General features: G+C 37.9%; 1 protein-coding gene across 1 annotated transcript in view; it reads right to left on the reverse strand.

The window, feature by feature from the left end:
* Positions 1-13,592, reverse strand: part of LOC122808531 (adhesion G-protein coupled receptor G1-like) — a 953,755-nt gene that overhangs the window by 777,265 nt on the left and 162,898 nt on the right. The gene's annotated exons all lie outside the window — the stretch shown is intronic.

Genomic DNA, 13,592 nt, shown 5'->3' on the forward strand with positions numbered 1-13,592 from the left:
TGCTCATCATGACCCCTTACAAAACATAGAATAACATAAGACATAATCAAGAATAACCATGTACATAATTTCTCTATTTTGCAACTGTAAAACTATATCTAGCACCCAAGTGCTTGCCTAAAGTACTTTAAAAGTAGAAAAAGACTTGAAGTGTGTTTTCCCCCAGAAAATAATGTATTCCTTTGACTTATACCTATTCTCAAGCCCATTATTTTTCCTAGCTGTTTTAATTCTATTATATCTTAAATTAATATATTTACATTTTAATTCAGTCTCATATTCTGCTTTTCTGAAGCAACAACATTTCTGGAAAGTCCACATCATACTACCCATCTCTTTTCTCTGGTGTTAAGAGGCCTAGATGCACTTCATCTCATATGACATTCCCTTTTAGAAGTCTGCTGTCAGTGTTTCTGTATATTTTCCAGAACTTTCTTGGCCAAAGGTTAAGAATTTTATAGTCTCTATCACAAAACTCCAACTAGCATCTTGCCTAATTAGGGTGAATCCTAGCACAGGAATCAGATAATATAAATATATACATACTGCTTCTGCATTCACAGACTTCTCCACTGCCTCTTCCTTATTTCTGCTAGCTTTGTATAAATAATGCCTTGCCTTTTAATTTTTCCCTTTAATGCTTTTTTCTTAGTTCTCTGATTTATCAATATAAAATATAAATCAATGGTGTACTGACATGTAACACAAAATGAGCATTGTATCCCAACAGAAATAACTTGATTATGTAACCTGTAGGACTATAAATGGGAGCTTTAGAATTTGCAGTGTGATGCTGAAAACTGTGGATAGTTATATAAATATTGTATTTTGTGGTGCAAATCATATTACCCTTTTACTTTGCTGCACGTTTGTATCTGTAAAGTGGCTGAAAAGTGTCACAGGACCACCTCACCAACCCAATCAACAAACACAATAAATAAATAAATAAATAAATAAATAAATAAAGCAACTAAATTGCATGTAAAGAGAGCCTACTTGAGCTGTAACATTCCTTATTTATTTCTGGAACCTACCCATGAGAATACACTGGAGCATTCTGTTTGTTTCTGTCACAAGTCTCTCACTGTGTTCCTACTGTCTTATCCAGGACTAACAAATGCCACAGATTTTTGTCCTTCTCTTTTACCTTCATGTGTACTCCTGTCATCTTATAATAATTAGGAGAGTCCATCCACAGACGTGTACCCATTCTGCACTGCTGTCATTAGCTTATCTTTTTGTAATTTCTGAAGGCACTGAATTTTTTCTCTTCAGAAATGTATGAAAGTACAGTTGTGCAGTAGCCTTAGCTAAATGGGTTATATCCTGTCAAGGATATAACAGCTGGTCAGCTTCCAAAGCTTCAGGGTACTTTCCATGCACCCAAAATGTCAAGTAGCGCAAGTTGAGCTGACTAAAAGACATGTTTGGCTGGATAACCCTTCAGAGCTTTCCTGCCAGCAGAGAGGGAGGCTGAGCCGTAAAAGGATACTGTTAGGAACAAAAAAAAAAAAAAAAAATGTCCACACCCTGGCATAAAAAAATATAAAAAGAAACAATAGAGATGGAATGATGGAGTGGCTGCTATAGCAGTAATCATTCAAACATCTACTGTTACTTATTTATTGCTTTTTCCTGCCACTTGTCTTTCATTATTACCAGCCCAACCCTTGTGATCTAGCTGCACTTGGTCAACCAACTACTCTATGCACCCCGGACGTATTCTGGTAATCGCTGTGTCTGGTCACAGATTACAGGCAATGGGGCTTATCACATCTGAGCTTCTATCTGGGAATCTTACTTTGGCCTGGGCATTGGGGGTGTGAAATGTGGGATCTGCAAAGTATTACCCCACCTTCATGGCTCTTCAGCCAAGCTCCACTGCACCCTGCCCACCATGCCTCCTCTGGCAACATCTTCAGTCTCCTCCATGGATTGTCATCTGGAGACACCCACATACCGCACCCATAGAATGGGCATAGCCCTGCCTCCCTGCCACTCTGTCAGTTGCCTGGGAAGTGATTCAAACCCAGGTTTCCTGGGTCAACATTAGGGCTTTATCTCTCTATGTCACTAATGGCAAACATCTACTGTCATGGTAAGTTCAACTTACACAACTGTACTATCTTCATCATGTGGATCATGGCTGCAGTAGCCTTATCTATATGGAGAGAATAGCATAGCTAAAGATATTTGGGAAATGGAAGGAAAAGAATCCAGGAGCCCTTGGAGAATGGTTCTAGCAAAGCTTGATCTGGACCCAGAGAAGGAATCACGATTATAGTCATTTGTAAAAGTATGTAGAGAATCAAGTAGCAGCTTCTAGAATACTTCTAGAATCCTACACTTTCTAAAAATCCATAATTGAACTGAAGGTCCTGCTACAGTTGGCCTTGGTCCTAACTGGAATAGTTTAGTTATGGTGAGTATAACAAAAGGTAATAGCATTTGACAACCATTTGGAAATAGACTGTTTTGTCACAGGCTGTCCCTTCTTGCCTTCAAAAGAACTGAACAATTGATCCGACGATATGAAAGATTTATCCGACGATATGAAAGATTTAGTTCTTTCAAGACTGTACCCAAGTTGTCTGTGGACATCCAAAGTATGGAGTATTTTTTCTTCTTCATTTTTAAGGAAAGAAAATAGGGAGATAGATAGTTTGGCTTAAAGTAAACTTGGATACCAACTTAGGCATAAATGAAGGATTAGTTCACAAATAAACTCTGTCCCTATGAAAAATGCAATAGAAGAGCTTGCAACTCAGATACCCTTCTTGAAGAGGTTAGTGCAATCAATAAAACTTTTTTCCATGTTAAGAACCTCAAGTCAGCCATATTATCCAGTTCAAATAGAGCAAGTGTTAGCTTCTCTAAGACAAAATGAAGATTCCAAGGAAGGGCAATCAGTTTTCTTGGAAGCCTCTCATGCAAAACCTCTTTCAAGAACATTTTGACATGAGACTGCATTGAAAGAAGAGGATCCATGGGCAGACATCCTGAAATGCCTTACAACTTAACCTTAAATAGTTTCAATAGTTTGAAAAATGCTTTAGGGCAAAATGTCAAGCAAAACACAGACTCCAGTATAAATGTATAAACCTTAGTATCATCCCAGTTTTTTTAATATCTGTAATAATGCAGATTATTTAACTAATAGAGGGAGTTTATTCCTCATACATACCATAGAATGTGATAGAGACTTCGCTTTAGCAAGAGTTCTACATCTTTCAATTTTCGATGAATAGTTATACCCCCTAGTAATATGAATAGATTATGTAAACTCAGTGTTCAGTAATCATTGGAGCTCCTCATTCCTTAATGCCCAATAAGATACACACAACTTTCCTCACATAAACCTATAACTTATGGAAAAGAGACCCAAAACTTCCAATCTAGTTTGATATGAAAGATTTTTTTTAAACCCAGAAATTCTATTTGTAAATTTCCTTCGTATTTTTCCAAAATGAATAAACCCCCTTTCATATATACACAACATGCATATATAGTGATTGAAACTGTAGACTCTTTTAAGGACCTGGATATATGGATAGATTCAGTTATAAGTTTTTCTAATCATATCAACCAATTGGTTAATGATAGTTATAGAACTATAGGTTGTATAAAAAGATCTATAAAGTCTAGGAAATCAAAAATAATGAAGTCATTGTTTGCTAGTTACATTAGACCCAAACTTGAGTATGGAATAACAATATGAAAACCCTATAAGAAAACAAGCATGAGTAAACTGGAAAGAGTACAGCAGAGATATACCAAGGACATCCATGGATGTGAAAATTTAAGTTATTATGAAAGACTTAAATATCTGAACTTGTACAGTGTCTCTTACACGTATCTAAGAGGAGATCTTATTCAGATATATAGGGCATTTAAACACAGCTGCCTCTGGGAATGTTTGGGGTCATCACAAAGTACTAGAGAATCATCAGACAACCTCTGTAGAAGATTCTATAGGAATGGAAAGTGCACTAATTGGTTCTCTGACAGAGTAGCCGATGCATGGAACAGACTACCAAATTACATTAAAGCAAGTACTGGTTTAGATATTTTTAAGAAGAGCCAGGGTACTTAATTTGGAAACCAGTGTTTTGGTATATTGGCAAGCTGGAAGGGCATTAATGCCCATGCTTCAAATATTTGTAGGTAAATATCATATTATATTCAATAATTGGTCAAACATATGCAATAAATATATATTTTTTAATTATTCTGTATTACTTGTAGCATTAATTGTTAAGAACTTTGCTTCAACTTTGAGTGGTTTGGTTTTAACTACTTGGACATGTGAGCCAGATTTAAAATTATTATAAATTATAATTTCCAAATGCTTATATTCAAACAAATTCAGTAAAACTGTCATTCCTAATTTCACCTTGACATCCAAACTAGGTTTTCCAAAGTAAAGGACCCCACATTTATCTTTATTCATTTTTAGGCCATTATAACTTAACCAAAGCTTCTTTACTTAAGCACAGATCAGATTCTTCTGTATACCTTGATGATGTTATAACTTGTCCAAATTTGATATCATCAGCATGTTTTGACATCCAGATAGAGGAATGCTTTCGTATCTGAGAAAACTTATATTAAATAACACTGAACACAGTACTGAGTCTTGTGGGACCCGTTTAAGCACATCATCCCATTTAGATAGAAAATTCTTACTTCTAACTCACTGCTTCCTCCCACTCAGCCAGTTTGAGACCCAACGTATGATGTATTGATTTATCAGCTTTTCACACATTTCATCAATAATTACATTATATGCCATATTATCAAAAGCCTTACAAAGATCTGTATATACTACAACAACAGATATACCTTGGTCCAAGACCAAAATAACATGGTCATAAAAAGTTGTCAAATCAGTAAATGTTGATCTATTATAGGAAATATTATGTTGAGACAGATCCAACAGACAAACCTTTAAATCCATAGTCAAGGCAGATAATAAACATCTCTCAAAACTCTTACAACCAAGGAAATCAGACTAATTTGCCTATAATTCAAGGCATCTACTGCACCACCTTTGTGAATAGGTATAAGACCTGCACACTTCCAACTTAAAGGGACATAACCTTAAAATCATTGTATTAAAGAAAAATGCAATAATTGTAGAAATACATTTAGCATGAGTAACCCAAAAGCATCCTAGTAAGTTGATCCATCTGTGAAGAGTCACCACAATGATCTTGAGGGATTCCTTCTGAATCTTCAGAAGTACCCTGGATATTAGAGTCAATGCTAGACAAGCATACAGGAACATTCCTGTCCAAGGAAAAGAAAAGACATCCATCTCCCAGGCTTTCTTTCATGGAGTCCTGGAATAGAATTTTGCCAATTTATTTATTTGTTTGCATTTTGTTTACCAGGAAAGTTTGCTGGGCCATAGAAAACCCATTTTCAGTGGAGGCCTGGGGAGAAAATCCCTCTAATACAGTTTAAAGCTTCATAATACAAAATGTTACCATGTGAGGACTAAATTTAGTATACAAAATACATAGTAAAAAAGAATAGTATAAACTGTATAGACAAGAGAATAAAGGCACCACAGTACAAGATTGTTGATTGTTCAGAGAGGAGACAAAGAGGTCTACTCAAGGAACACCCCACAGATGGATCAAATGTTGGAAGATCCCTGATCTAGTTTCTATTCATGAGATTCTGCCTTGGTCCTGCTCAGCTAGTCTGCCACACAGATTTGCTCTAAATGAATGTAGGATTCTGCAAGGACGATATGACCCAGGCTCCCTCTTGCTTACTGATGTACCACATGACTGTGGCCTTGTCTGTAACCACTTGAAGAGAAACCAGGGACCAAAGATGGTTCAGAGAGTTGAATGCCTTGATCAGAGCAAGCATTTCCTTGATATTTATGTGCACACATCTGTGATTGGTGTCCCTCACCCCCTGAACTTTTACCACTCCTAAAACTGCTCCCCAAACAAAGTCTGAACCATCTGTATTTACTGCTTTAGAGGAGAGAGGGAGAATGGGAGACCTGTATTTAAGGATATCTGTTTTTCTACCAAAATATTTATTTTCTGACAATCCCTAGCACTGCATTTTGAAAAGATGCTGTTGATGCTGGGACCAAAAGAATTTTAGATAATACTGTATCTTTCTCAAGTGGAGATTTGCCAGAGGTATCATAAGAATTATAGATGTCATGTGACCCCAAATCCTGAAATATTCCCAAACAATAACCAAAGTCTGGGTGAAAAACCTTAGAAACAGATCTAAAGATCTAGTTTTTCCTGTGGAAGTGAATTTCTTTTAATTGAAATGTCTAGTTGGCATCCCAGGAACACAATTATGTGCTAAGGAGTCAGGAAAGAATTTTGAGTGTTCTCTTGGTATCCTAGCTTGTTTAAGAGATCTGTCACTGAACTGAGAGATTCCTGACACTTTGAGGAAAACACAAAGATAAGCTAGTCATCTAAACATGGAGAAATGTGGATACCCTGTAGCCTACAATGAACTATAACTGGAGATATACACTTTATGAGCACTCTTGGTGCAGTGGATAATCCAAAAGGTAAGGCAGAGAACTGATAAAGAAATATCTGAAGTCTGGATGAATAGGAATGTGATAAGCATCTTTTAAGTTCAGTGTTACCAAAAAACTTGAAAGAGGAGGAAGAGGTAATAGGTTATGAACTGCCATAATTTTCAGTTCAGGCACTATCACAAACAGGGTTAGAAAGGAAATATCCAGAACTGGTCTCCAAGCATTTTCTTTCTTTGGCACTAGGAACATCCTTGAATAAAACCCCTTCCCCATCTGTGAAGGAGGAACTGGTTCTACCATTCCTTGGGATCTCATGTGATAAAGAACAGGTGGAAATGAGTCTCATCTAGAGGATGAGGAATGACCCCTAGAAAGGAGGAGTTTCCTCCCATTGCCATCTGTAATTCTAATGAATGATTTTCAGAACTCATTTGTCTGAAACAATCTGCTGCCAAAGAGAAAAACTAAGATTCAGACTTTCTCAAAGAAAAAAGGGGCAAGGGTGGAAGGAGGTCACAATGTCTCTTGAATAATTCAGACTTGTTGGACTGTCCATGGTTTTGGGAGATTTGAGACTTCTTTTTGGAAATCCCTTGCCATTTCTTCTTAAATCTGTACAACTGAATTTTGTTGAGACTGTTAATTCATTTTTTTTGCCAAAACTGGATGAAGAGATAAACATCCTTTGACAATTTGGAAAAGGATGGCTGAAAAAAATGCAGAAATTCCCTGGATCAGCTTGCCCCTTTCATCACACTTTTTGATCACCACAGCAGAAGGGCCAAACACTAAACCTCTGTACAAGGGAGAATTTAAAATGTAATTTTAACATCATCTCACTTTGCATTGCAATTCCTTCTCTATAAACTGAACAAAATTTCAGTAACTTATTTATCATATAACTTGTATCTATTCTTAACCAATGTATTCATATTATATAACTTGTATCTATTCTTAACCAATGTTTTCAAAAATTATCATATAACTTGTATCTATTCTTAACCAATGTTTTCATATTATGTCTAATTTGATATAGTTAATTAAACTGTAGTAGTTTTTTTGTATTATAATTATAATTATTATTATTATTATTATTATTAAAAATTTTTGTAATATTTTGGAGCTTTTCTCCCCAGGTTTCTCCTGAAAATGGGCTCCTGCCCAATTGGACTTTCCCAGTAAGCAAATGTCATTAAATAAATCCGGGAGATTCTGAGAATGCAGCCATGCAAACTTCCTCAAAACAGTACCGGTGGCCATAGCCCTAGAAGAAGTATCAACAGAATCATACTCACACTGCAAATATTGAGTAGCGACCTGTGAGATAGTTATTTTAAGCAGATATTTTCTCACAAGGAGAAACTGTTGATAACACATTTCTTATATTTTCACAATTTGGCAGAACAAATTTTAACATATACTTTTCCAATCATTATCAGAAAGGGTAGGCATGGAATTAAGTAAGTGCTTAGCAGCAGTGGGATAGACTAAAGCTATTGCTGCTGGGTCAGGTTTGAGAATAGCATATAAAACATGTAAAAGACCGAGGAGCTTTATACACCCTATCTAATCTAACCCTATCTATCTAACTTTTTAGGGGTAGCTGGCTGATTATCAGGTAAATTGCAGGCAGTAACACACACACACACACACACACACACACACACACACACACACACACACACACACACACACACACACACACACACACACTCTCTAAAGAACTCAGAACAGAAGAATGGGCATAGGTTCTGGAAAATCCTTCTGTAATAACCCATAGAGGCTGAGAAACCTCAGTGTTCTTCCACTGAAAATACTGGCACAAACTAGCAATAGTCTGAAAAAGAAGCCCCCACAGGGAGAATAAGAAACTGCTGGTGCCTAGTGGCTTGTAGTTGCTACACCAGAAGGATCCAGAGAAAAAAGATGAGTGGTCTGAGGTTCAATACATAGTCATAGCAGATAAATTGCTTGTCTGCTGTGGTGGCAAAAGCTGTTGGCTCAATTTTTTTATTTTTGTGGCTGAAAGAAGGACCAAATATGTGGGATCAGTATTCTGTTCCATGATCAAGCTGAAAATTGTGCCTCTTGCCCAGGGAAAGCAACCAAGATATTAAAAGTAAACAAAAACAGTCCACAAAAGTTACTTTTTGACAGAAAAAAACCCAGTAAAAAGCATTTTAAAGCACTATACCAGCCCACAGACAAAATGTTTTAGTTACTTTTCACTACTTTTAAACTGGTAATGTCAAACCACAAAATGGTCTCCTTTGAAGTAAAAATAAAACCTGGACCCCTGGCTAAACCTAGAGTATTCAGGAACTACTCTAAGGCTAACCTCCTGCTACTAAGTGATAACCACCCTTAGAACACTGCTGCCTATACATAACTGTTCACGGAAACTCTGTACAAGCATGTTAATAGCTGCATAGGGGCAGCTGTACCCACCAGGAAGAAATACAGAACTAACTCAAAAAAATAAGCCACCCTGGTGGAACCACAAAATATATAGGCTGTATAACAGAAGGAAAAAAATCATGGTAAAAATTAGGAGGTGTAACACCCGGCAGGATAAAAGCACTTTCAAACTAAACAAACATCTCAGAGGATAGTCTACCAAAGCCAAATCTGAGGTGAATTTGGCCTCCCAGGCCAAGGACAACCACAAGGCATCCTTTAGCTATGTCCGCAACCTCAAAGGCAATACACAGTTGTGTGCAGAGCTCATTGTTAATGGAGCCACCTATACTGAACCAGAAGCTATCACTAGGAAACAGGTCCTTAATGCTCTTTCTAAGGCCAGGAACACTGCATCACTGATCCCAGACAATATCCCAGGATGCCTTCTAAATAGCATGAAACATGATCTATTAGGGCCTCTGGAATTGGTATTTAACTATAGCCTCCAAACAAGCTTTGTGCTGCATGAGTGGCGAATAGCAACAGTCATCTTTCTGCACAAAGATGGGCCAGCTACAGACCCTGGAAACTACAGACTCATAAGTTTCCCTAGTCTTATATGTAATTATCATGGAAATGACCAATAGTGATACAGTAAACCTCAGGACACTGGACCCAATCCACTTTGGTTTCATCAAGGGCAGATCATGCGTACTCAACCTTGTGGACTTCTTTGAGAAGTTCACCAAAGCAATGGATGAGGGAAAGATGGTTCACACTACCTGCCTTGAACTGGCCAAGGCATTTGATACAATACCCCACTTGGGCATTGTTGACAAACTCAAAATGTCACCCGGTGGATAGCCAACTGACTCACAGACAGGACCCAGGAAATTAGAATTGGGGAGTCTACCTCTACAAAGAGACCAGTCACAAGTGGAATCCATCAGGGATCAGTCCTTCGACCACTCTCTTTTGGCATTTACTTCTTTAGAATTGGGGAGTCTACCTCTACAAAAAGACCAGTCACAAGTAGAATCCCTCAGGGATCAGTCCTTCGACCACTCTCTTTTGGCATTTACTTCTTTGAAGTCAAGGCCAATGTCACTTGTCTCTGGCTGACTAAATTTGCAGATGATTGCAAATTAGGAGCTGTCATTGAATCCCACACTGACACAAATGTTCTCCAGAAGGGGATGACACAGACAAACTGGGTTCAGAGCCATGGACTAACACTAAATGCCAAGAAATATATAATGGTATCCTTCAGGAACTCATCCACCCCTGTTAACTATCATATTAACAACATATCCCTTATAGTTGACCCAGTAGTCACAAACTTAGGGACACACATAGATAGTATTCTAGCCTTTGACCATCACGTGTCTATAGTAGTGAGGAAATCCTTCTATGCTGCGCAACGTATAAACAAAGTTATGGCATATAATTCCAAGGAAATCATTGTTCCACTGTATTTAGCATTCATCAGACCTATCATTGAGTACAATGTGCCCTTTGGTATGTACCTAACCAGGCATATCCAGTAAATGGAACATCTACAGAGGTTTTTCACTAAAAAAATACCAGGCTTAAGTTGAATGTCCTATGCCACCTCAAGGCTGTAACCCTGTATTCTGTCTTCTACCGACTTTTAAGGGAAGATCTATGCCTGACATACAGGGCATTGTCAGACCTCACTCTAACGGACCCCCTGCATATCCACAAAACAAGCAGCACCAGAATTACTCATTCTAATCACTTAAACCTTGCCTGTGATCATACCTCCCAACCGTACCGAATTACTCAGTTTTTACCAAGTTTTGGGGTCCAAATAATGGGGTGCCCCGATTTCCGAATGGCACCCCTTCATTTTCAAAATTTTCCCAGCTTTTTTGTTTTTTTTTTAATTTTTTTCACTTTTTGAGCTGATGTCATCATGTGTGCAATGATGTCAGCTCCTTTGGGGCTACCAACCTGTCAGAATTGAGCTCAAGGGCTCAAGGGAATGGATGTGTGTATGCATTTCCAGCTGGCTGTTCAAATTATCTGCGAGCGGGAAGGAAACATTTTTTATTATCTTCTGGCTGCACTTGTGAGTGGGAAGTCCTGGGTACTGCAGAGCTGTGAACAGGGTGAACGGAAAGGATTCTGCACTCGAGAAGTAGGAAACATCTTTTATTTATTCTGGCTGCACTTGCGAGCGGGAAGTATGAAACATCTTTTATTTATGTGCACTTGTGAGTGGGATGGCTTAAGCAGGGTGAACAGAAAGGACTGCTGCAAGATGTGAATGGGTATCTAAAGAGCTTGGCTTGAGCATATTTCAGAACATATGTGTGTGTGTGTGTGTGTGTGTGTGTGTGTGTGTGTGTGTATTGCCTTACACCATGGGCTCAACTTCATCTCTGCCTGATTCCTTTATTTTGCAAGATTCCAATGTCTTACTTTCTATGGCTAATGGTCGGGGCCCTCAGCTGAGCGAAGTTGGTCTGACTACAACCATTGTCTTTGGGATGACTTCTTGACTGTCTCTCTATGTATCCTCTCCCTACTTTGCACACTCACTCGGCAGTACGACAGCCTTTTCCACCTTCAGGATAACTTTCTCTGCCTCTAGTAATTGCAGGATATGTCTCCTATGCAGCAGAAATCTCTCGCACTTACAGATCTGCATGCCTTAATGGTTCCTAATGCCCTGAGCGCTGCTTCACCTGATGTACCCTATGGACTTTTATCTACTCCCTGCTAGACTCCTGCCCCTTCTGCATCTGTATCAAGTGGCCAGTTTCATGCTAGCAGAACTAATTTCTTGTTTCTGTCCAGATCCATGGCTTCATCACATTATGGCATAACTACAGACATCCGCAGCACTTTAAATACCGAGGCATCTACAGTAACAGCTGCTATTGCTCTTTCTGTACTGCAGGCAGGGAAACCTTTGTATTGCATCACTTCCAACAATTCTGTGCTACCTGCCCTTCCTTCCCAGATGCTTGCACCAAGGTCCATTTCTGACTTTGGACCTTCCTAACAGCTGTCACTCCTGCTGCAGGGCAACAACTGCTTTTTACTTGACAAGACCGCACAGCCGTTTATAACAGCTCTGTACAGCTACAGCGCTCCTTCCCTGCTGCTGAATCTATCACTTCCAGAGAGGACAGTCAACTCTACCTTCTTTCCCTTCTACTACATCATGGCCATGCACTATTCATTTGTCAGATCCATGGCAATTAATAAAACAGCAACAGCTCTTTTTTCTGCTACTACTGAAGCCACTGCCAGCTCCATGCAGACACTGACTGTTTCCTCTGCCTTCTCACAAGGGGGGGCTTGTACCCTCCATGGACAATATTTCCTTAGTTGGCCAAAGTGCTTTTGTGACCTTTTCTGAACTTGACAAACCAAAGGGGACAGTGTATGTGTATATAATGCTGGGGCATTTTCCCATACAGATACTTGTACCAAAGCTAGTACTATGCTGCCTGATCCACTTGCTTCTGTGAGTGTGTGTGTGTGTGTGTGTGTGTGTGTGTGTGTGTGTGTGTGTGTATACACAAAACCTTTTATTCTAGCAATTTTCTAAGTTTATAAGATCAGTATTTGAAATGTGTCCCTATTTTGGGGCTGTATTTCCCCATTATTGGTTTTGTCAAGGTTTTTTCTGCTGAGACGTTGAGAGCTATGGTGAGAAGTGAGAACTGAATTCTCTAAATGATAGCCATTTAAGTTCCAGTCTTCCTATCTTTCAGGGAACTGCTGATTTGGCATAGTGGTATGTTGCTCTGACTGTTGTGCCCAGGGTCCCTCCTGGGTTCAAGACTTGGCAGTGAAATGCATGGTGGTAACACGTTTTATTCTAACAACTTTCCAAAATTATACAAACAATGTTTAAAATGTGTCCCTGGTTTTTGGCCTTTTGCCCCCCCCCCCCCAAAAAAAAACGAAATTGAAAATAAATGCGAGAAGCTGTGCAAGATGCTTATGGCTTACACTACTGTCATTATATATATATATATATATATATATACATATATACATATATATATATATATATATATATAAATATATATATATATATATATATATATATATATATATATATATATATATATATATATATATATATATATATATATATATATATATATATATATATATATATATATATATATATATATATATTTGGGTACCTATGACAACATCGAAAACTGAAAATAATGAAACTGACTCCACCGACAACTGAAATAACCGACAGCGCAAAAACGGACGTTTACAAGGTAAGGGATGTAACTCCGCTACTCATGCCTACCATGGTTGCATGACACTGCCACCCTTCCTAAACCATGGTAGGCTTGAGTAGCGAATTTACACCCCTTACCTTGTAAACATCCGTTTTTGCACTGTCGGTTAATTCAGTTGTCGGTGGAGTCAGTTTCGTTATTTACGCTTGTCGATGGTTTGATAGGTTGATAGGTACCCATATATATATATATACATATATATATAAATATATATATATATATATACATACATACATATATATATAAATATATATATATATATATATATATATATATATATATATATATATATACATACATACATATATATATATATATATATATATATATATATATATATATATATAGTGTGGGTATGA

Source organism: Protopterus annectens, chromosome 8.part0 (assembly GCF_019279795.1).
Source record: "Protopterus annectens isolate FY-2018-M chromosome 8.part0, PAN1.0, whole genome shotgun sequence".
Lineage (NCBI taxonomy): Eukaryota > Metazoa > Chordata > Ceratodontiformes > Protopteridae > Protopterus > Protopterus annectens.